The sequence below is a fragment of the Macrobrachium rosenbergii genome, chromosome 50 (genome assembly GCF_040412425.1).
Source record: "Macrobrachium rosenbergii isolate ZJJX-2024 chromosome 50, ASM4041242v1, whole genome shotgun sequence".
Classification (NCBI taxonomy): domain Eukaryota; kingdom Metazoa; phylum Arthropoda; class Malacostraca; order Decapoda; family Palaemonidae; genus Macrobrachium; species Macrobrachium rosenbergii.
Genome location: NC_089790.1, coordinates 26,941,654 through 26,961,933, shown reverse-complemented (window position 1 = coordinate 26,961,933; position 20,280 = coordinate 26,941,654). Strand labels below are relative to the sequence as shown.

The window sequence follows — 20,280 nt, the reverse complement described above, 5'->3', positions numbered from 1 at the left end:
GTTCAATTCATCTATATGATTGCAGAAAAACTTGAAACCAAGCACCAGCAAAAAATAAAAAAGAAAAACAATAATAATGACATCATTACGAAACGAGCAAATTTTAGTAAGAATAGGTAATAGCCCAATAATCTGAAAAGAGAATTACCATCGAAAACCACTCACTTGAGAAGCGGTGTTTACAAAGGACAGAAAACCAACACGAAACGTCAAATGACAACAGAGCAGAGTCCACCCACCGAGAAAAAAGGAAGAACGGAAAATTCATCGTTACCCCTCAAGTTCACTTTAGCAAGTTGTTCTTAGCTTGTATAAACGTCACCCCTTTGCTTTTGTACTGGTATCAAAACAAAGCCATGAAGTAAAACGGTAAATCAACTGGAGTAGAGATAATTTTCAGTTGACACTGACGAACACATAAGGTCTTGTTTTCATGGTTTTGCTTATTTTACTTTATGCCGCTAAAGATGTTAATTTACGACTGCGAGAAATGGCTATTTTGACAAAAGTGAATGTAGGGTACGCTTACAGTGAAATTCATAATCTTGGTAAATTCGTCAGTTATGTTCTGCTTTTGATTCTGCAGCCTTGATTCTTGGATAGATCAATTTTTCATTTCCATCTTTTGGTTGGCGTTCCAGCGAATCTTTGAATAAGGTGAAGGTGAAATTCAGATGGGGAAGTTCAGCCCAATTCGCTGTCCATCCCTGCGGCCAGTTTACTTCGTGAGTTGCTATCGTGCTCATTATCTTTTCGCTGTGCCAGCACTACTCATTCTTCATCTTTCCACCCTTGATTAGCATTTTTGCAAGTCTTTAAGGAAAACTCAATTGCCAAGAATCCTTTTGGTTGAGGATCGTCAAATTCTGGAGCTCGTCTGCGTTTTTTTTTTTTTTACCATGCTTGCCCCTCGCACCCCTCCTGTAGCTTGCACTGGTCCCTGGATGTGCAAGACAGGCAGAGCAACATCTGCTGGATCATTCCCTAACGGCAACCCCATGCAAGTATCCATCCTGATGTCAAATCTTGTATCATAAATTCCCTTTGGTTGATGTCTACTGCTGTGTTCTCCACTGTCTGCCATTCTCGGAGTGTCATATTCACTTACTTTCCACCCGCTCCGAATAGTTGTTTCATCGTGCAACTGAGAGGTATTCCTTCTGCTACACTTTTCAAGCTTTTTTACTGTCAGTTTCTGTTTCATCGCTGAGTGGCCTCACAGGTCCCAATGCTTGGTCATTGGCCTAATTTCTATATTCTATTCTATTCACTGCCACCTCACATCTGACACCACTGACTTAGGCAAGGGGTTTTGTCTACATGGTGCTCTCTCAGTGGATTAAAGCACGTATTCTAAAGGAGCTGGTCTTTGTACCAGCTGAGTCTCTTGAGCCTTACCCCAACACTAGGGGCTATAAAACGCTTTGTTAATCAAAATGTAAAGAATCCCCTCTGCTCTTCTTGGTTTAGGGTCCCATGTGTAAGACTTCTTTCCAGTTTCTTTGAAGATTAGAAAGTTCCTCTTATACAACATAGAACGCATTTCTCAGGTACTTTACCTTATACATATATATATATAAATATATATATATATATATATATATATATATATATATATATATATATATATATATATATATTATATATACATATATATATGTGTATGTACGTACATATATATATATATATATATATATATATATATATATATATATATATTTATATATACATATATATATGTGTATGTACGTACGTATGTATGTGTGTGTGTGTATCCTTAGTAAAGAGATGTATACCTACACGACTGGGTACTCTTAAGTATGATTTTTGGTCTGTCATATGGACAGGCACTTTATGTATCAATGCGAATGTGTATTTTTGTGTGCCTTAATCAGAGCTTAATTCTTATCATAATACCAGAGCAACAATATACTAATTATCCGTGAATAATAAGATATGAAAAATTATGTTATTGTTTTAATCCTTTTGATAATTAACGTGGATTATCATTAAACAGGCAGATTTGAAAAGCTTACTTAGTCGTTAAATGTATTCATAATCCTTCATGAACAAAGGGAACTTAATCATGAATTCAATTTTCCATTGCTATAAAACAGACTAGCTAAATCAGCAACCGCTACTTTCCAGTAATCTACTTATCCACACAAAACGAGCACCGTCATGTCGTATTGTTATTATTATTCAGATGAACCCTATTCATATAGAACAAGCCCACAGGGGCCATTGACTTGAAATTCAAGCTTCCAAAGAATATGGCGCTCATTAGGAAGTAAGAGAAGGTAAAGGGAAATACAAAAAGAAGAGATTTCACTTATTCAAAAGAAAAATAAATAAATAAAAAGACGAAAAGTATTAAAATGCAAGGAGAACAGCATTTGGTAGTAACTCATTGCATCTTTGCTTGAACTTTTGAAGTTCCAATTGACGACCCGTGGATTCGGTGAAAAATGCGATTTGGAGCAGTTTATTTTTCGAACCGCAGCGTGGCAACACTTGGCTTATTCGCGTATTTTAGCGTTATTTGCAATGAATATTTGCAGTGGAAGCTTGTTAGGATAACGAATGTCTCTGTGTATAGGTTCGGTCACTGATCGATGTAATGTGGATGATTAATGCTACCCATTTAGCTTCCGTTGTTCTGTCGTAATTTTCACTTTTGAACACCTGGGTCGTGTACTTGTAGCAAATTTCCCCGTAGGTGGTTAGTGCCGTCAGAGCACCTTACGCGGTGCACTGTAGGCAGTTGGCTGAAGAGGACCATTGCGCAAACGGTCGAAAGCTCCCTTGTTTTTATCCCTTTTTTGTATTTTTTTGTATCTTGAAAAATAGTTTATTAGTTACATTATTGTGGCTTTTTTACTCATTATTTTCGATCACAATATAGTGATGCACCACAGATTACTTAAGGTTCTTTGCAGCGTTCCTTCGGCCATTAGCTGCAACCCTTTTCATTCCTTTTAATGTACCTCCGTTCATATTCCCTCTCTTCCATCTTGCTATTCACCCTCTCCCAGCAATTGTTTCGTAGCGCAACTGCGAGGTTCTCCTCCTGATGCACCTTTCTACTCTAAATTCCCCTTCCAGCGACGAATGACCTCATAGGTCCCAGTGCTTGGCCCCTGACCGAAATTCTGTATTCCATTCCATTCTCTATTCCAATAGCAAACTCCTACTTGTAGCCAACATAAATGTAGTAGTTATTTATTTATTTGTTTATTTATATTTACATCCCTACCCGTCTTAATTTTCGCCAGGCAGTTTCCTCAGTGTTCCTCTCTCGCATTGTACAAATATGATTCTTGCACATATTAGGTGCCTGCACAGTAACTACCGAAACAAGCAGAATTCACGTTCATTTATTAAGTAATTCATATGTACTAATATCATTTGATGTAATTGTTGAAAAAAGACAACATCACAATGTAATTTATGCCGAGTGAAAGATTGATTGATATTGCTCAGGTGTTACACGATTTGTTTATTTTGTACGGACGGAGCAAATGTAATAAATTTCACTTACTGTTGTCAAACTCAGTATTTATTCTTTCTGTTTTGTTTTCTTATTTATGATAAAGGCGTGAAACAAATATCATAAGACAAAGTGATGTTGAAATAACCCAACAAAGAACGCAGGTCTTATTATTGAAACTTAATCCCGGCACAAATGGACTCTCTCTCTCTCTCTCTCTCTCTCTCTCTCTCTCTCTCTCTCTCTCTCTCTCTCTCTCTCTCTCTCTCTCCAGCCAGCCCTGGCACAGTCAGCACTTCCTTCTTCCTGTTTACACCAATCAGGTCAAGACACACACACGAAGTCAACGTGCCTCATATAACTTTTCTGGTTCACATATTTTCTTTCCGTCTGGCTCATATAGTTTTTTTTTTATTTCTCCACCCTCGTGTGTCTTGTAATTCCTTTCCTTTTGCTGAGTTAGTCTTTTGAATTTTCTTAACTTTCAGTAATTACCCAAACCTTCCTTCTTCAGCAGCTGTAATTTACCTCTCATTAATAAATTTTTCTCAAGCACAAACACAAATAATACTATCAAGTCAGCATTATTCAAAAAGCATCTTTCAGATGGAATTTGTGATTTGTTGTGATAAAGACTTTACATGAATTCCCGACCCCCCTTTTCACTGTAGTGCCTCCAAGTCACAACTCGCAAAGTAACACGTATATTCACACCTACCAAAAACCCATAACGAACTCTTTTCGATTCCGTACAAAATACAAGAACATTTAATATGCCTAAAGGAGCTTCATTCTGATTTAAAATTTCTGTAATATCCAGCTTGCTGTTCCTAAATACAGTCAACGTGCTCCGGTAAGGCTGGCATAATGATGGAACTTTCCGGCCAAACTTGTCTAGTTTACTAAGTTTCCTGTGCACTAACGAGACATTTTCTCTGTATTGTTGCTGAAAAAAAGGAACTCGTCGCTCGCGGAATGCTCCAAATTATTACTGGCAATCTTAAACACATACTTGTATTCACGAAATATCACTTGATATCCCTCTGCAGAAGCAGTGGAAACTAAAGGGAAGATAAAGACATTCCGTATGGGGCAGTGGAGCAATCACAATATGTTGGAGCCTTGAATTTTTAACTGACTTGAGAAGACTAAACGCAACCCAAGTCTAATTTTCGCTACACACTTTAAATACGTAACTTGAAAACGGGTACACAGGTTGGAATTCTATTGGTACATCCCCCGCAGTGCTATTCACTGTAGATATTACTTTAGGTTCTTTGCAGCGTCCCTTCGTCCCCTAGCTGCAACCCCTTTCATTCCTCTCACTGTAATTCCGTTCATATTATCATTCTTCCACCGTACTTTCCACCCTCTCGTAACAATTGAACCATAGTGCCGTTGAGAGGTTTTTCTCTTGTTACTCCTTTCAAACCTTTTTACTCACTTCTTTTCAGCGCTGAAAGACATTCTAGGTTCCAGCTCCCGTCCTTCGGCCTAAATTTTATATTCCAATTCCAATGCTATTGGTACATCGAACGTTATTATAGGATGCACTTGCAAATTTTGCACTTCATTGCGACATATTTTTTATCACCAACCAGAATGATTCTTAGGTCAATACTCAAGACAAAAATACTCCGAGACATTGAATGTTATGTATTTACTGTGCGTTGACGAAAAGAATCGACTTGCATATAATATTATTTGAAGAACTTGATGGAAGTTGAATATGATTTATATATATATATATATATATATATATATATATATATATATATATATATATATATATATATATATATATATATATATATATACTGTATATAATATATATATATATATATATATGTGTGTGTTTTTAATTCAAAATTAGCCTTCTTCTGTGATAGGGTGGCTTACAAAGGCACGGATCAACCAGTTCTCAGCAAGTCTTCTGAGCTGAGATCTCTACCTTAATGCTCATCCATCATGACTCTACCTGACTACCCACTTGGACTACCTAGTTCAGAGCTTAAATCAGCAGCGCATATTGGATTTCTCAAGAAACGGGTTCAGGGACTTTTTTTTTCACGCTGTAGATATGAATTCTAGCTTTTCAGTGGTAAGGTGAGATTATTAACCACAAAAATGGCTTCAGGATTTGGGATAGTGAAGAGAAACTACTAAAAGATTGTGGAAGCGTTCACAAAAGGAGCGAAATGAGGGTAAATATGAGCCTGAGGAAGGTTGCGAGAGTAAATGAAAACGAGGAAGATGGAGCAATGATTAAAAACATGTATTTATTAATATAATTATTTGAGAGTAAATATAATCTGTGATAGTAGGGTAAGAGAAGAGGTAAGTCACAAGATAAAATGTTTCCAATCCACTGATTTGACTTTTTAGTGTAACCTTGTAAATAATAGACTCAGATGAAGCAACAGAACAGCTTCTTGACATCCATTGTGTATAAGACAGAAACTGAATTCGTTTTCGACAACTTTGAATATACTTCATAAAATATAGCAAGTCGTGTGGAATGTCCAACTAATAATACATACAGCTTCCCTGAAATTTCAGAAGTAATTTAGCTTTCACTAATACCAAATTTGTCGGGGAGCCGTGCTGTGTGCATATAATATTGTTGGCAGAACGGCAATCCAGTGCTGGACCACGAACGCTTTTAGCATGTAATTACTGTATATTTTTGTAGAAGTGCCAATAATGAGGAGTTTTTTTTAACTTTATGAAGCTGATATGTGATATATGTATATCTGTAGAGATAGGCTTGCTAGTTTGTTGACGAAAATATATATAATTAATCCTCGCTTTGATGGCACTCTCTCACTCTCTCATAAATATACTGTACAATATATATATATATATATATATATATATATATATATATATATATATATATATATATATATATGTGTGTGTGTGTGTGTGTGTACATGTATAACTGAATCACGAAAATATGGAACGTGATGAATACATAAATAAAGACAAAATCCATGATTTTGTTTTTATTTATGTATATACATGTATTGCGGATATTCATGTCTGTACATAACCCTTTTGAATTTCACCGATCCGTAACTGGCTGCATTGTGTATGCCTTTACACCGACAAACTTGGAAAAATTTCCGACGGTACCTCAGGATATTTCAAAGGGATGGATACCCCTCCCACCACGCCAGATAGGTTCGCCTTTGCCTGTCACTTCATATTGGACGGTTTTTGACTATATATATTTATGTTTATTTAGTAAGAAGGCATGGGAGAGGGTGGTGGTGGTGGAGGCTCAATGTATGTTTCTTGGAAACAAACTGAGTTCTGTTTTTAAAGCAATGTTAAAAAGTTTCCTTTGTTTCAGGTAGGATCTGTTGTCGAGTCGTCAATGTCCACACAAAGGAGGATTCCGCAATGATTGTATCACCAACGTATTCCAAGATGTGACAGTTTAAATTGGACTAGGCACAAGGCTTCATTGGATATCTTACTTTCCACAAGCATCCCCCAGTTTAAGGTAAATAAACTGCACTGAATTATTTTCTGATGAGGATTTTTTCTTTATATGTTTTCTTAAAGCCTATTAAAGTAGTTTCGTTTCAAATATTCCCATGTAATATTCTTCAGTCCTCTCTGTCTGCTTGTTTGGATAGCTAGACAATGGAACTTCTTATCACAACATAGACTAGGCCAGATTCACTTGTGTAATTATAGACTAATGTTGTTAAGGAATAAGCATATATATAATATATGTGTGTTTATACATAGTTATATATATAATTGTTTATACAGTATGCACACATATATAAATATATATATACACACACACACACACACACACATATATATATATATATATATATATATATATATATATATATATATATATATATATATATATATATATATATATATATGTATATATATATTATACATATATGTTGTCTTAAAGCATAATTTTTCTCTGACACAGTTTTCACTGAAATCAGTTGCTTTAGTGGCATCTGTATTTTTACGGGACTCTGCATATTGCCGGAGTTGTTGCTGATTCTCATGTGCCAGTTCTTTCCATTTATTAAATTTCGTCACGAACAGCTGTTTCGCCACACTAGTATTTTCAAGCGACTAACTAACTTAGAGTCTGTTGTTGACTGAGCTAGCGTTATGCCAACAAGGACTATTGTTCATAGATCAGCCCATAAAAAGCATTCGATGATGTGGAAGTGGAAAATGGTCATGAACAAACATGAGTTATATTAACGGTATGAAGGTGAAAAAATGGTCAGGTGAGTGGAAAGTTGAACAGGACGGACTGAAACCCCTTTAAACATTCAGGTGGCCATTAGTAGGAGGAAAAGAATGATAGCAGCAAGGCTTGGGGAGTATTTCATTTACTCGAAAATGTTATTAAAGTAAAAATCACCAATCTTTCAGGGGTAGGGATCGATAGAGGAAAACTTAGGATTTTTAGCACGAGGACAAGGAAAGATTTTTGATAGGAGAACATTTTTTTTCGCCTTGACTGAAGGGAAGATGTAGTTGTGTATGCCTCTCGAGGAGAACTCTGTACATTTAATGGGACTTGGATTGTGTTTGCCCCTCCAAGGAAGACTGTAGAATGTGTGTAATTGTGCATATGTTGTTTGTTGCCCTTCGGTAAAGCTGTAGAGATACAATGGTAACGCTTGTATGGAAGACAGCGATAGTTCAAAGATTCAGTCGTTAAACGTTGGCGGCCCAGAAGGAAAAAGGTTGGTAAGAGAAACAGCAACCGCCAGTCAAAGTGATTAACAACTTCTGAAGTGCTGTTCGCTAAGAGAATCATCAAGGTCGAAAATGCTAACGATATTTGGTCTCAGGGTGAGAAAACTGTTGATTTATTCCGTTGCAAACAGCACTTGAGCAGTTGCTAATCGCATTGACCGACAGTTGCACTGTTTCTTTTATTAATGTTTTTCCTTTCTCTGTTAGGCCGCTTAACGATATGTGCTCTGAAGGTGAGAAAACTGTTGATGTGCTCCATTACATCTTGGAGAGATATATGTGCTCCACTCCAGATATAAACCGGAAAATGAAACAGGAATAGCTTGAGTATACAATGAGGAACTGCAAGAATATATATTAGTTCTTTCAGGTCGAGGAGTTTTTGAGGTTGGAGATAAAGGGGTGTGGTGGGGATGAAGTGTGGGCGTTGGCTGAAGGTTTACCATTTGAGAGGGTCTGGCGCTCAGTTCACGAATCCAGGTAAAAGTAAAAAAAAAAAAAAATCACGGGAAAAACTCACATTAATCTCTCCTACTGTAGATAATGACCGCCAGGGCCCAAGGGTTTTAATACGGTAAGTAACCATCTTTGCGGTGTGTTTAGTACAAGCCCGTTGGGGATTTTTTTTTTTTTACCCGCTACGTATCCACATTTGCGGCGTGTTTAGTACTGGCCCGTTGGGGATTTTTTTTACCTGCTATGTATCCACCTTTGCGGCGTGTTTAGTACAGGCCCGTTGGGGATTTTTTTTTTTACCTGCTATGTATCCACCTTTGCGGCGTGTTTAGTACAGGCCCGTTGGGGATTTCCGCATAAACATAAACAAAAGACTGAATATCGCTAAGATAATGACCTCCAAGAAATATTGTAAATTCTTCCCTGTGACTTTATTACCGGCCACCATAAATTAATGTGACTTTTTTTCTTGTGACTTTTCCTAGCCAAAATTGTGACTTTTATTCCTGTGAATTTATTACCGGCCACCGAGTTGACGTGTTGTCCAATTGTTTTCGTCAGTTTTTCTCGATGAGATGTCGATTGCTGGGGTGCAAGTACAAGCTCTGGTCTAAGTCTTGGTATGGGTTTGGCTTAGCTTTCAGCTGCGCATTGAACGACAGTCTGTCTCTGTAACGACTGAACCTTCTTGATATGGTTCTGAACAACTGGGACACTTGATGTAGTAGGTTCCACCTTCATAAACTTTTCCAGACACACTTCATTGCACAAATTGTAGGTCCTGTTCAACGTTCTTGTTGGAAGCATCTGAGGAGGTTCAGTGGGGGAAATATCCCTAATGGATTGGAAATAGTCCTCTGAAGGTGGGGAGAATTTCCCTTGACGGTTTTAACAGAGGATTCAAAGGGAACTCTATCGGGCTGGGACAGATAATGACCTTGCTGAGTTGTTCGTTCAGTTTAGGAGTAGGAAGTCCATCCTGACCTCCATGAGGCCCACTGGTGCTCGATCCTTCGGCATTGGAATGAATTCTCACCGTTGGTTTGGTCTTGCCGTAAGTTTTATGCCTGGGGGTCTTCTCTAGGGAAACAGCTGTCGTGTAGGATGGCGCTCGAATTTCGACAGCGAAGGGTCGAGGGGGGGAGGTAAGCTTTAAGGGGTAGGAGGGCGAGGAGAAGGAAGGGATAAGGGCGTCGGAGGACGAGGGTGGATTGTGAGAAGGAGGAAGGGAAAGAAGATGAGAGGATCAGAAAGTGTCGGTGAGTTTGTAACACTGAACTAATTGTAATTTTTTGTAACTTATACACGCTTGACTTTTTTTCTTTTTATAATCATAGACATCAGGCCACGAATATCGTTTAATATCGAATTCACTATACCCAGTGGGAATTATAATTGATAAGCGTTTTACGCCGGACAGGATTCGAAAAATATTACTTCGTTGAGGCATCATATCCTTACATGGCCCAGAACATTGAAGTATTCCAGTCGGTAAAACCGAAGGACATTCCTCTTAGGGGTGTTGTGGATGCTTGTGCTGTTAAGTTCAAGAGAACTAAACTTTTCTTAAAGTTTCATGCTCTGATACCACACGTGGTTAAAGTCTTATGTTCCACTTTTTTTCTGTGTTTGGCGGGTTGTGTCTATCTCGCAGTTAGAGAGTTTTGTTTAATGCACAGTGCGTAATTTCCTTGACCTTGTTATTTTCTTTCGTACTTGATACATTTCCTTGATTTATATCTAATTTTATCGTTTTGTATATATGCGTAAGCGGGTAACAAAATGAACAATGAATTTAACGAACTGAGCTACATACCAGGATTTTTTTTAATCATTATTACCAAAGCATTAAAGAATCCAAAACGTTAAACAGCATAGTTAAGTGACTTCTGTAATTAAGTACCGAAAAATCCAGTCGTTTGACCCCTCACTACGCAACTTCCACATGATGTCCGTGGAAGAATTGCTCTTCATAAGCAGCTAGTCAGTATCAGACAACAGCTACTTTGATATCGCATTCTTTTAAAATAAAAATCAATCGATTTGGTGAAAAATAAGGAATACAAGATGTTGTTAAGAATAACATGGTTTTAAAAATCGTTCATAAGTGCCATGTGTTCATACCAAAAGATCTGTGTTTCAGTAGTACTGTCCAGACGGTTTTATTGGGCTGAATACGTAAGCGGTTCGATGATAAAGACTACCCTTTGACGGCAGGGCTTTAAGGAAAAGCTTAGGTCAGGTATAAGAGGCCGTAGGGTGGATGGGATACATCTTGATAAAAGATAAACATTTAACAAAGAAAGTGCACCACGTGCAGTAAATCAAGGGAAACCTGCATGACGTCAATAAGCTGGGAATTTGATGGTAATCAAAGGTTTGATATGAAAGAGATGGCGCGATGGAGAAAATGAACCGACCCGTTTCCATAAAGAATTTTGTTGATGTGAAAATTCAGACATAAAGGAAACTGAAATGATAAACTATTATTATTAAAGAAAAATGATGAAGCAACTTGGGAATTAGAGGCAAAAAGTTGTCTCATCTTTTGCGAGAGTCTAAGGAAGTTTTAATAAGCCAAAATTATGAAGCCGTTTTTTTTCACAGAAATTTCAGTCAGATGGGAAATTGCAGCGTAGGAAGGAAGCAAGAGGAGAGATAAAATTTCCGTCAGAAATAAGAACAAACGATAAAGACAGGCACCAAAAACAAAGAAACCCAAATAATATAGCGAACGCAATAACAGCATGACATACTATATTGCATTCCGGGAAAAAACCTCTCCAGCTGGTTATTTTGTATAATGCAGCTCGCGTTGAATGCGTTTACCGATAAATGGTTCAAGTGTTTATAACGATACCGCTCAGCAACGTAAGGAATTAGGATCAGTATTTGTAATTATTTCGTGGCTGATAGCCCCACGCGTCTTGGAGTCTCTCATTGCAGTAAGAGTGGGGAAAGTAATTAGATAAAAGTGAAGAACTCGGGAAGCCTTTTCTTTTACGGGGCTCATTAGCCTCGTGCCTTTGGATCCTTGTTATTATTAAAGTCGGTTTGTGGAAACAGCGTCACATTTTCCCCTCTTGGCTCGAGCGTTATCTTGCAATATCTAAACTCCGCCCGAGTTCTCGGGTTTTCAGGAATCATTATAATAACAACGATGAAAAAATCTTCATACTTTTTACTTTATCCTTTAAATACATTTTGGAGCTCCTCATAGTTCTCACTTTATCCCTTGAATACATTTTGGAGAGAAATTGCTCTCACTTTCAAACTCATGATATTATATGACAAGTTGGGAACAACAACAGCAGCAAAAGTATTAATAATAAGGCTTGCGAGTGTGTCCCCATGCAGTGGGGACTGTTTACCAGCATCTGAAAAGAACTTTTAAAAAGCTCATTCTTTTGCTAAAGGCCCGTGTGTGTGTGCATGCCCGGCTTACACGAGAATAATGAACTAACAGCGTCCACGTTAACTTTGTCCTCAGATTCTGCTGCAGAGAGTGGGGAGGTTGCTGAAGTTTCTGGGAAAATTGTTTCTATGATAAAACTTGAACATCTCTTTCCCTCTCAAAGGTTTTTTTTGGAAACTATAGGAATTAGCGGGTTCCAGTGTTGGTTTAATTTTGTAATCGTACCTCTCTCTCTCTCTCTCTCTCTCTCTCTCTCTCTCTCTCTCTCTCTCTCTCTCATACGAGTATATATATGTGTGTGTCATGTATATAAATTTAAATACAATATATATATATATATATATATATATATATATATATATATATATATATATATATATATATATATATATATATATCTGTGTGTGTGTGTGTGTGTATATATGTGTACTGTATATATATATATTTGTCACATAGATCTTGACATTTTTTATGTTCATTGAGATTAAGCCACAAATTTTTTTCACTATCCAATCACCATACCTTGGAATATCTTACACCCAGGGGGAATTATAAAATTATAAGTGACAAATTCTTCGTCACCAGTTATATTCAACGAAAATACTGTACAGTGACTGTGACCACGGAGCTGTCAAGAGAGGTATAAGTTGATGTCGATTCGTCGTTGCACCTACCTGTCGAATTCGGGTTGTTGTACTTGACTTAGAATTGATGTCAACTCACCTTCACCATGATAGCTAGTTGATGTATTAGTTTTATATATATATATATATAATATATATATATGTATATATATAATATATATATATATATATATATATATATATATATATATATATATATATATATATATATATATATATATATATATATATATATATATATATATATATATATGTATATACTGTATTTATATATACTATATAAATTCTATATGTACATATATATACACATATACATACATGCATGGTAATTGCCACAAGGAATAAAATCACCCTTATAATTTGTGGTATACATCAGAATTTCTTAACTACAATTTCGGACAGCGTTACTTGGCAATTAACGTATTCTTTCTCTCTCTCTCTCTCTCTCTCTCTCTCTCTCTCTCTCTCTCTCTCTCTCTCTCTCTCTCTCTCTAACAAAGGCATACGCTGCAGGTCACCAATACTGGAATTATTTACTTACTAAAGATATATTACAGCAATGTTGGTATTTTTTTCGGTATAGTATACAAAAATTTACGAAAGCCTCAACCCGTCCAAAACACTACGTAAGCTACTTGAACTCGAGCAATCGTATATCATTCGCTGAAACCTTGCGTAGTTAATTACATAATGGATTATATTTACTAATTAAGGCAATCATACTAATCACATTTTATTAAGGGTTATCATTTCTGTCGAAACGCTAAATAACACAAAAAAGCAGTTATAATTAACACGTAAGCCTGAGAATATGTAAATTCCGTGATGTACACAACAGTAAACGAGAGTAATCCTGATATTATTATGTAAATTAGATGATTGATACCTCAGTATTGATAACAGTTTACCAAGGGCGGTTGTCTTCATTTCAACTTACATAAAATAACGATAACAAAGATGGAGAGGAAGTGTCCGAGTACCGTTTGTCCAGAGATTTCAGGTGAATAACTTTTCATGTATCTTGCATTTTTTTCTAATGAACCTCAGTTGCCAGTTCGCTGATTACTGGAAAACATTTTTTTACCAAAATGCGGTGCTGTCAGCGCGCCGCCCACCAGTGTAACTGCTCAGAAGGCCGGAATTTTAAATTTTATATATTATATTCGACCTTAAGGAGTAATTTTATTCAGAATGCACATGCACCATATATATATATATATATATATATATATATATATATATATATATATATATATATATATATATATACATATATATATATATATATATATATATATATATATATATATATATATATATATATATATATATATTACATTCTGAATAAACTTACTCCTTTAAGTCTAATAATATAAAATTTAAAATTTAGGGTTCCTGAGCAGTTATACTGGTGGACGCCGTGCTGACGGCACCACATTTTGGTAAAAATATGTTTCTCAGTAATCAACAAATTAAACTGAAGTTTCATTAGAAAAATGAAAGATATATGAAAGTTATTCACTTGAAATCTCTGGACAAAGGGTACTCGGACACTTCCTCTCCTTTGTTATTATCGTTATTATATATATATATATATATATATATATATATATATATATATATATATATATATATATATATATATATATATATATATATATATATATATATATATATATATATATATATATATATATATATAGGCATACATATTAGTGCTAAAATATCTTGCCATAAATCCCAAATTCTGAGCCAAAAGACTTGTCTCATAATATCCAACGTCAGAGGGTGTCTGCTAAAAGCTTTCAGAACGTGGCCCCAGCGTGTGGGTAAAAGCAATAAGCAATATCTTTGAGATTCGTGTTATTACAATCATTCCTTGCAGACAGAGAAGCTCTGAGATGCACTCAAGCTAATGTGGATTTGTCCGTGCCCCGTGCTTTACTTTGGGATCAATGGAATGGTAAATGTAACTGGATTACTATTGCAAGATCACTCGTAGTGATTGTCGTGAGGATTCGCAAACTTTGAATATTAAGGCTCTTGTTTATTATGTCTTTCTCATTTATCTGTCCATCATTCAGTCATAGGCACGCACACGTCAATGAAATAATTGTGTTTGTGTTTGTTGGTAGGGCACATTTTATTGCGTGTATTTAGTGACAGATTTAAATTTTTATTTCTTATTTTGAAATCCTGCTGTAACTGATTCTTTATTTATAAAATATTCAGAAGAAATTTAAATTAACTCTTACTGTATGAACTGACCATGTACAGTTTCGTCTTCGATATTACTTTGCCGTGTATTCAGGGGCTGTTATTTGCTTTTGGAATGTCCCCTTTTAATCAGGAGCCGTTCCCTCTCTCCCTTCTTGTTTATCAGTCGTTTTTCTACTCGGTTATTCGCTTATTATATTTCATCCTTTGTCGATTATTCGTTATGTATGATATTACATTTGCTTCCTCAGTTTCATCTGCCCTTTCTCTGCATTTATGAGTTGCAATAATTTCTCATGCGTTTAAGGCTTTTTCCGGTAATGAAAATTTCTTTGCTCGTCTTAGGCTTAGCTTTCTCATCTAGCTTCGATATTTCTTACTCATTAACTTTTTCATCTTTCAAATCTCATTGATATATTTCTTTTTGCATCTTTTGCATGCCATGCTACATCTTTTATTCATTCTTTATTCCTTCACTTATTTATCATCACTTTACAAGGTACATCGTTTTCAAATTTCTAAATTATTCATTTTCGCCCGTATTAATTTTTTCAAATTCATATTCTCTTCCCCGAAATCTCAGGGGGAGTATTCCACGGAGTTAGTTCTCTCTCTCTCTCTCTCTCTCTCTCTCTCTCTCTCTCTCTCTCTCTCTCTCTCTCAGATTGTATCCAGACGTTTTCAGTAAAGCGTTCTGCGAAGGTAATTGCAGGGCGCTGGGAAAATCATACAAGCAATGTAATCAGTACAATGGTGCCCAATAGCTAGTCATAAATCAGCTAATGAATAAGAGTAAGACCAAAGGGATGCATTAAGACACTTATTTATGTATTCCTATTATTGGGATATGTTAATCCAATAGTGTTTTGTATTGTCTGCAGCCCTCTCTCTCTCTCTCTCTCTCTCTCTCTCTCTCTCTCTCTCTCTCTCTCTCTCTCTCTCTCTCTCTCTCTCTGTACGTTATCAAAAATTACTCTGAAATGCCGTCAATACTTTGGAAAGATCACTAAATCATTTTTAACATTTTACCCACTAACTTTTCATCAGTAAATGTTTTAACTATGAAAATTATAAACAAATAAACTTTGATTATACACGAAATGTCAGTCTAAATGAAAACTCCTACTGGTGAAGACAAAGTAATACTATCATCCGGTAAAAACTAGAAAGACATCCGATGTTTATAGAGAAATGGCATCGTTTAGCAAACACATGATTTGCGTATGAGAAAGGCTGCTCATTTGGAAGATGCAGAAGATAAAATGTTTAATGTGAGTACAGAGAAGGCAGTTGTCAGTGGTGAGTTTTGCGAGGTTGAAATTCAGTTCCAAAAGTATTATCTAATTGCGACTGAACGTGTGTTTAAAATAGCTGTTAAAAATCCCAATATGATGAAAAAGTGAAAGTAAGATTCACTCAGTAAATTTATCGACATTGTAAAGAAATGGGATTAACAGAAAAGTGGGAGCGCATTGCACTGTAATCCTCGTTTGCTGCCGACTTGTAGCGAAGGGTAATTACCGGGAAGAGGAATGAAACCGGGGAAATATAACAAACCTTACTGTTTAAGGGTCCCGGCCTACTACTGAGTCGTTACGTGAAAATGGCGGGAAAAGATATTTTGCGTGGACGTCAGGATGTTTGTCCTTAGCATAAGACATGAAAGCAGCTCGTTCATTTAATTGATCGGATTATTGTGGAAATTAGTTTTGAGGTAAGGATGTTATGTTATCTTGTCCATTTAACACATGCTGTGTTCCTGTGTATATTACCATAACACCCGCAACTAGGAGATTGCTCGCCCAGAACTGCTGATTGAGTCACCTTCCTCTTTTATTCTTCTGCAGTATGTTGGTAATCACGGACTTCCAATCTTTTCCGTTTATTGCCATCTACATTGGTTCTGCGGCTGTTTTATCTCTTCCAGTCATTCTCCTTATTCCAGCCATATATTTCTCTACGCTACGAGGCTATCAAGAGCCAACGCAACCATTTTATCTACAAGATTTACGATGCAACTTCATTTAGGACCCTCTCTGGTATGAACACGTGATGCAGCAGAGAAATCTTGAGAGAAAATAGGAAACCAGGGATGTATGGTGTTGCAGAAAATCTACATTTTTTTCGAAATTTCATTTATATAGATATGCACTATTATCTGAATAGTAATGATTTTAGTGTAGTTATTCCATACCACTTAATCAAAGAAGTCTGATGAAATCGAAGACAACGCTCTCTCTCTCTCTCTCTCTCTCTCTCTCTCTCTCTCTCTCTCTCTCTCTCTCTCTCTCTCTCTCTCTTGTATAAAGTTCCTTGCGAGAAAGACCTATCTCCCTTGACTGGCCCCCGGCTCTCCAGTTATTTACATGCTTGCTGTTATTCGTGTACCAAAATGTGGACCCGCTTTGCAGTATTTCCTTGTAATTCCATTTCATATTGACACACCAGTGCACCGCAGACAAAGGAGAACTCTGGTAGGTCCTGGCGTAACGATTTACCAGAATTTGCCATATTTTCTTATTTTTGTATTGGATTATATATATATATATATATATATATATATATATATATATATATATATATATATATATATATATATATATATATATATATACTGTATATATATATATTTTTCTTCGTTTTAACGTGCTTTATACCCATTTTTATATGGGGTAAGCACGGTGCCTTCTTTGAAGGACTTTGATTTGGCGGTGGGGTAGGCCGTAACCTCGACCGGCTGCCCTGCCTGACATCGCTTAGACCCCGGTACCGAACCGGTACCGAACGTGTACATGTATTACCGAAACCCCAGCTCCCTTTCTCCCAGCAGCACGAGGAGAACTGGGCGGGTAGTCCGACAGTTCGAGACGTGTGAGGTGTCTGTTATGTTTTTAGATGTTGGAGTGGCTTTGTTTATGTGTGTATTAGTCTGTAACATCCATTTGCTTTCAGCTATATATATATATGTGTGTGTATATATATTTATATATATACAATATATACTGTATATTTATATATATATGTATATATATATATGTATATGTATATATATATATATATATATATATATATATGTGTGTGTGTGTGTGTTTGTGTGTAAGATTTGATAATAAAGCTTTAAGAAGAAGAATATTAGGAGTCAGATGGCAGGAGAGAGTTAAAAATTATACCATGCGGAGGTTCCACGTGCATATGAGATAATGTTGAAAGGGAGACGGAGATGGCTTAAACATGTCCGTCGCCCAGCACGGATCCGGTGGGTATCAGAGGAGTTGGAATACCTAGACCTACTGGTGAGAAGGAAGGCTGGAGGTGAGTGGAAATCCGTAAAAGATAAGGAGAAAAGAAATAGGTGGCAGAATTTCGCAGAGGCTCTTACGTCACACGGAACTGGAGGCGATACGTGTATATGTATATATACATACACACATGCATATATATATATATATATATATATATATATATGTGTGTGTGTGTGTGTGTGTGTGTGTGTGTGTGTGTGTGTGTGTGTGTGTGTTTGAATTGAATTGAATATAGAATTTAGGCCAAAGACCAAGCACTGGGGCCGATGAGGTCATTCAGCGCTCAAACGGAAATTGACAATAAAATTTTGAAAGGTGTAACAGGAGGAAAACCTCGCAGTTGCACTATGAATCAGTTGATAGGAGGGGATTGAAAGTAAGATGGAAGAAAGAGAATATGAACGGAGGTACAGTAAAAGGAATGAAAGAGGTTGCAGCTAAGGGCCGAAGGCACGCTGGGAAGAACCTAAGTAATGCTTACATTGCGCCGCATGAGGTGCACTGACGACACTACCCCCTACGGGTGTGTGTGTGTATGTGTGTATTTTAGCGCAGGAATTTATATTCGTGTATATTTAAATTCAAAAATCATCTTATGAAAGACCGTTAACGACCATATCCTTAGTTTCTGTCTGACGAAAACGAGCTCTCCATCCGTTGTTCATTCGAAGATCCCAGTATCCATTTTTATCTTTCGTACCCAAAAAGAACCATTTACTCTTCTTTCCATTGTCTTCCTCCATGTAAAGTAAATTCTTATTTACAAAGAGATCCACTTCGCGATCTCTTGTAAACACTAAAAAACCTAATCCGAGAAATTTGCGCACAAATGAGACAGACTTTAGCTTTTTTCTCTCCTTAAACTACTATTATAGTTGAGGTTTATTGTGTGACGAAACATTTTGGTCTTAAAGGCACTGTATCTTCTCATGTTTTATACTCTTTCTCATTCCGAGCATTTATTCACTTTCCTTCCTCATGTCTTGATGAATTAGGAACTTTAGCTTGTTCGTGAGCAAAACTCAGATGTTTCTACATTACTTTTGTGGTCCAAAATGTACGTATGGTATAGGTATTGAAAAATTATAGTGGCACTGAAGGGTTCTCAGTATTTACATCGAGACAGGAAAATCAAACAGGAAATCAAGTACTTTTCTAGTTTATTTGAGGAGCAGGGAGGTGTTGGGGCCGGGAAAGTGGGAGGGGGGTGACCAGTGGTGAGTGGGAAGGTGAACCCAACTCCCTTTTCAAGTCGGAAAAAAAAAAGGAAGAAGGGAAGAAGTCAACCACAGTTGAAAGGATAGACCTTTATTCCGACCAAAGGTTTCAAGTCAAAACAAACCGATGCAGTAAGAGAATTCTAAAGCTTGGTCGTCGAGGGGAAAGGAAGTGGCGGTGAACTGTGCAGTCTTAAGAGGATTACCGATTTCCCAAGGGTAAACGGGGGGAAGAGGAGGCCTGAAAGGTCTTGGGGAACCGCCTGAGACTAGTTTCGTCTATTTTGAAATCTTCCGAACGTTAGCTAATGGAAATCTAGGTATACGGGTAGAAAGCAGGAACACAGTAAACAGTTTCTTATTCTCAGGTATGTATGTATCAATTTAATTAGACTACGCTGGCTTCTGTGGTTTTTTAATCTAAAAAATATTGTATATGTATCTAGTGAATTATTTTATTTTATTGTTTTATTTACGTTGCTATTTGATTTTTTAGATAGTTTGCTGTGACAAGCAATATAGTCTTTTAACGAGGGCTGAGTCTTTTATTGTGTGCAGTTTATACATGTAGTAGCATTATACTGATTTTATATCTAGTAAATGACGTGTCCTTCGCTCATTCAATGCCAGTCTGTTGTATATGGACCTGGGCTGTAAGCACAGCTGATACTTTTAATGGGGTCTATTCAAAGACTTCGTTTGTTAAAGAAGGCTGTAGTATTATATTTTAAAGAAGTTGTTGTTGTATATAGTCAAGTAAGATCTGGTAAAGAGCTATTTTCGA

The 20,280-nt window shown here is 36.6% G+C and overlaps 1 protein-coding gene across 1 annotated transcript in view; it reads left to right on the top strand.

Annotated features, from left to right (window-relative positions):
* LOC136832887 (glycine receptor subunit alpha-4-like) overlaps positions 1–20,280 on the top strand; it is a 159,717-nt gene that overhangs the window by 17,566 nt on the left and 121,871 nt on the right. The window contains exon 2 of the mRNA XM_067094545.1: positions 6,846–6,998. The gene's annotated coding sequence lies outside the window, so the exon portion shown is untranslated. The remainder of the gene's footprint in view (positions 1–6,845; positions 6,999–20,280) is intronic.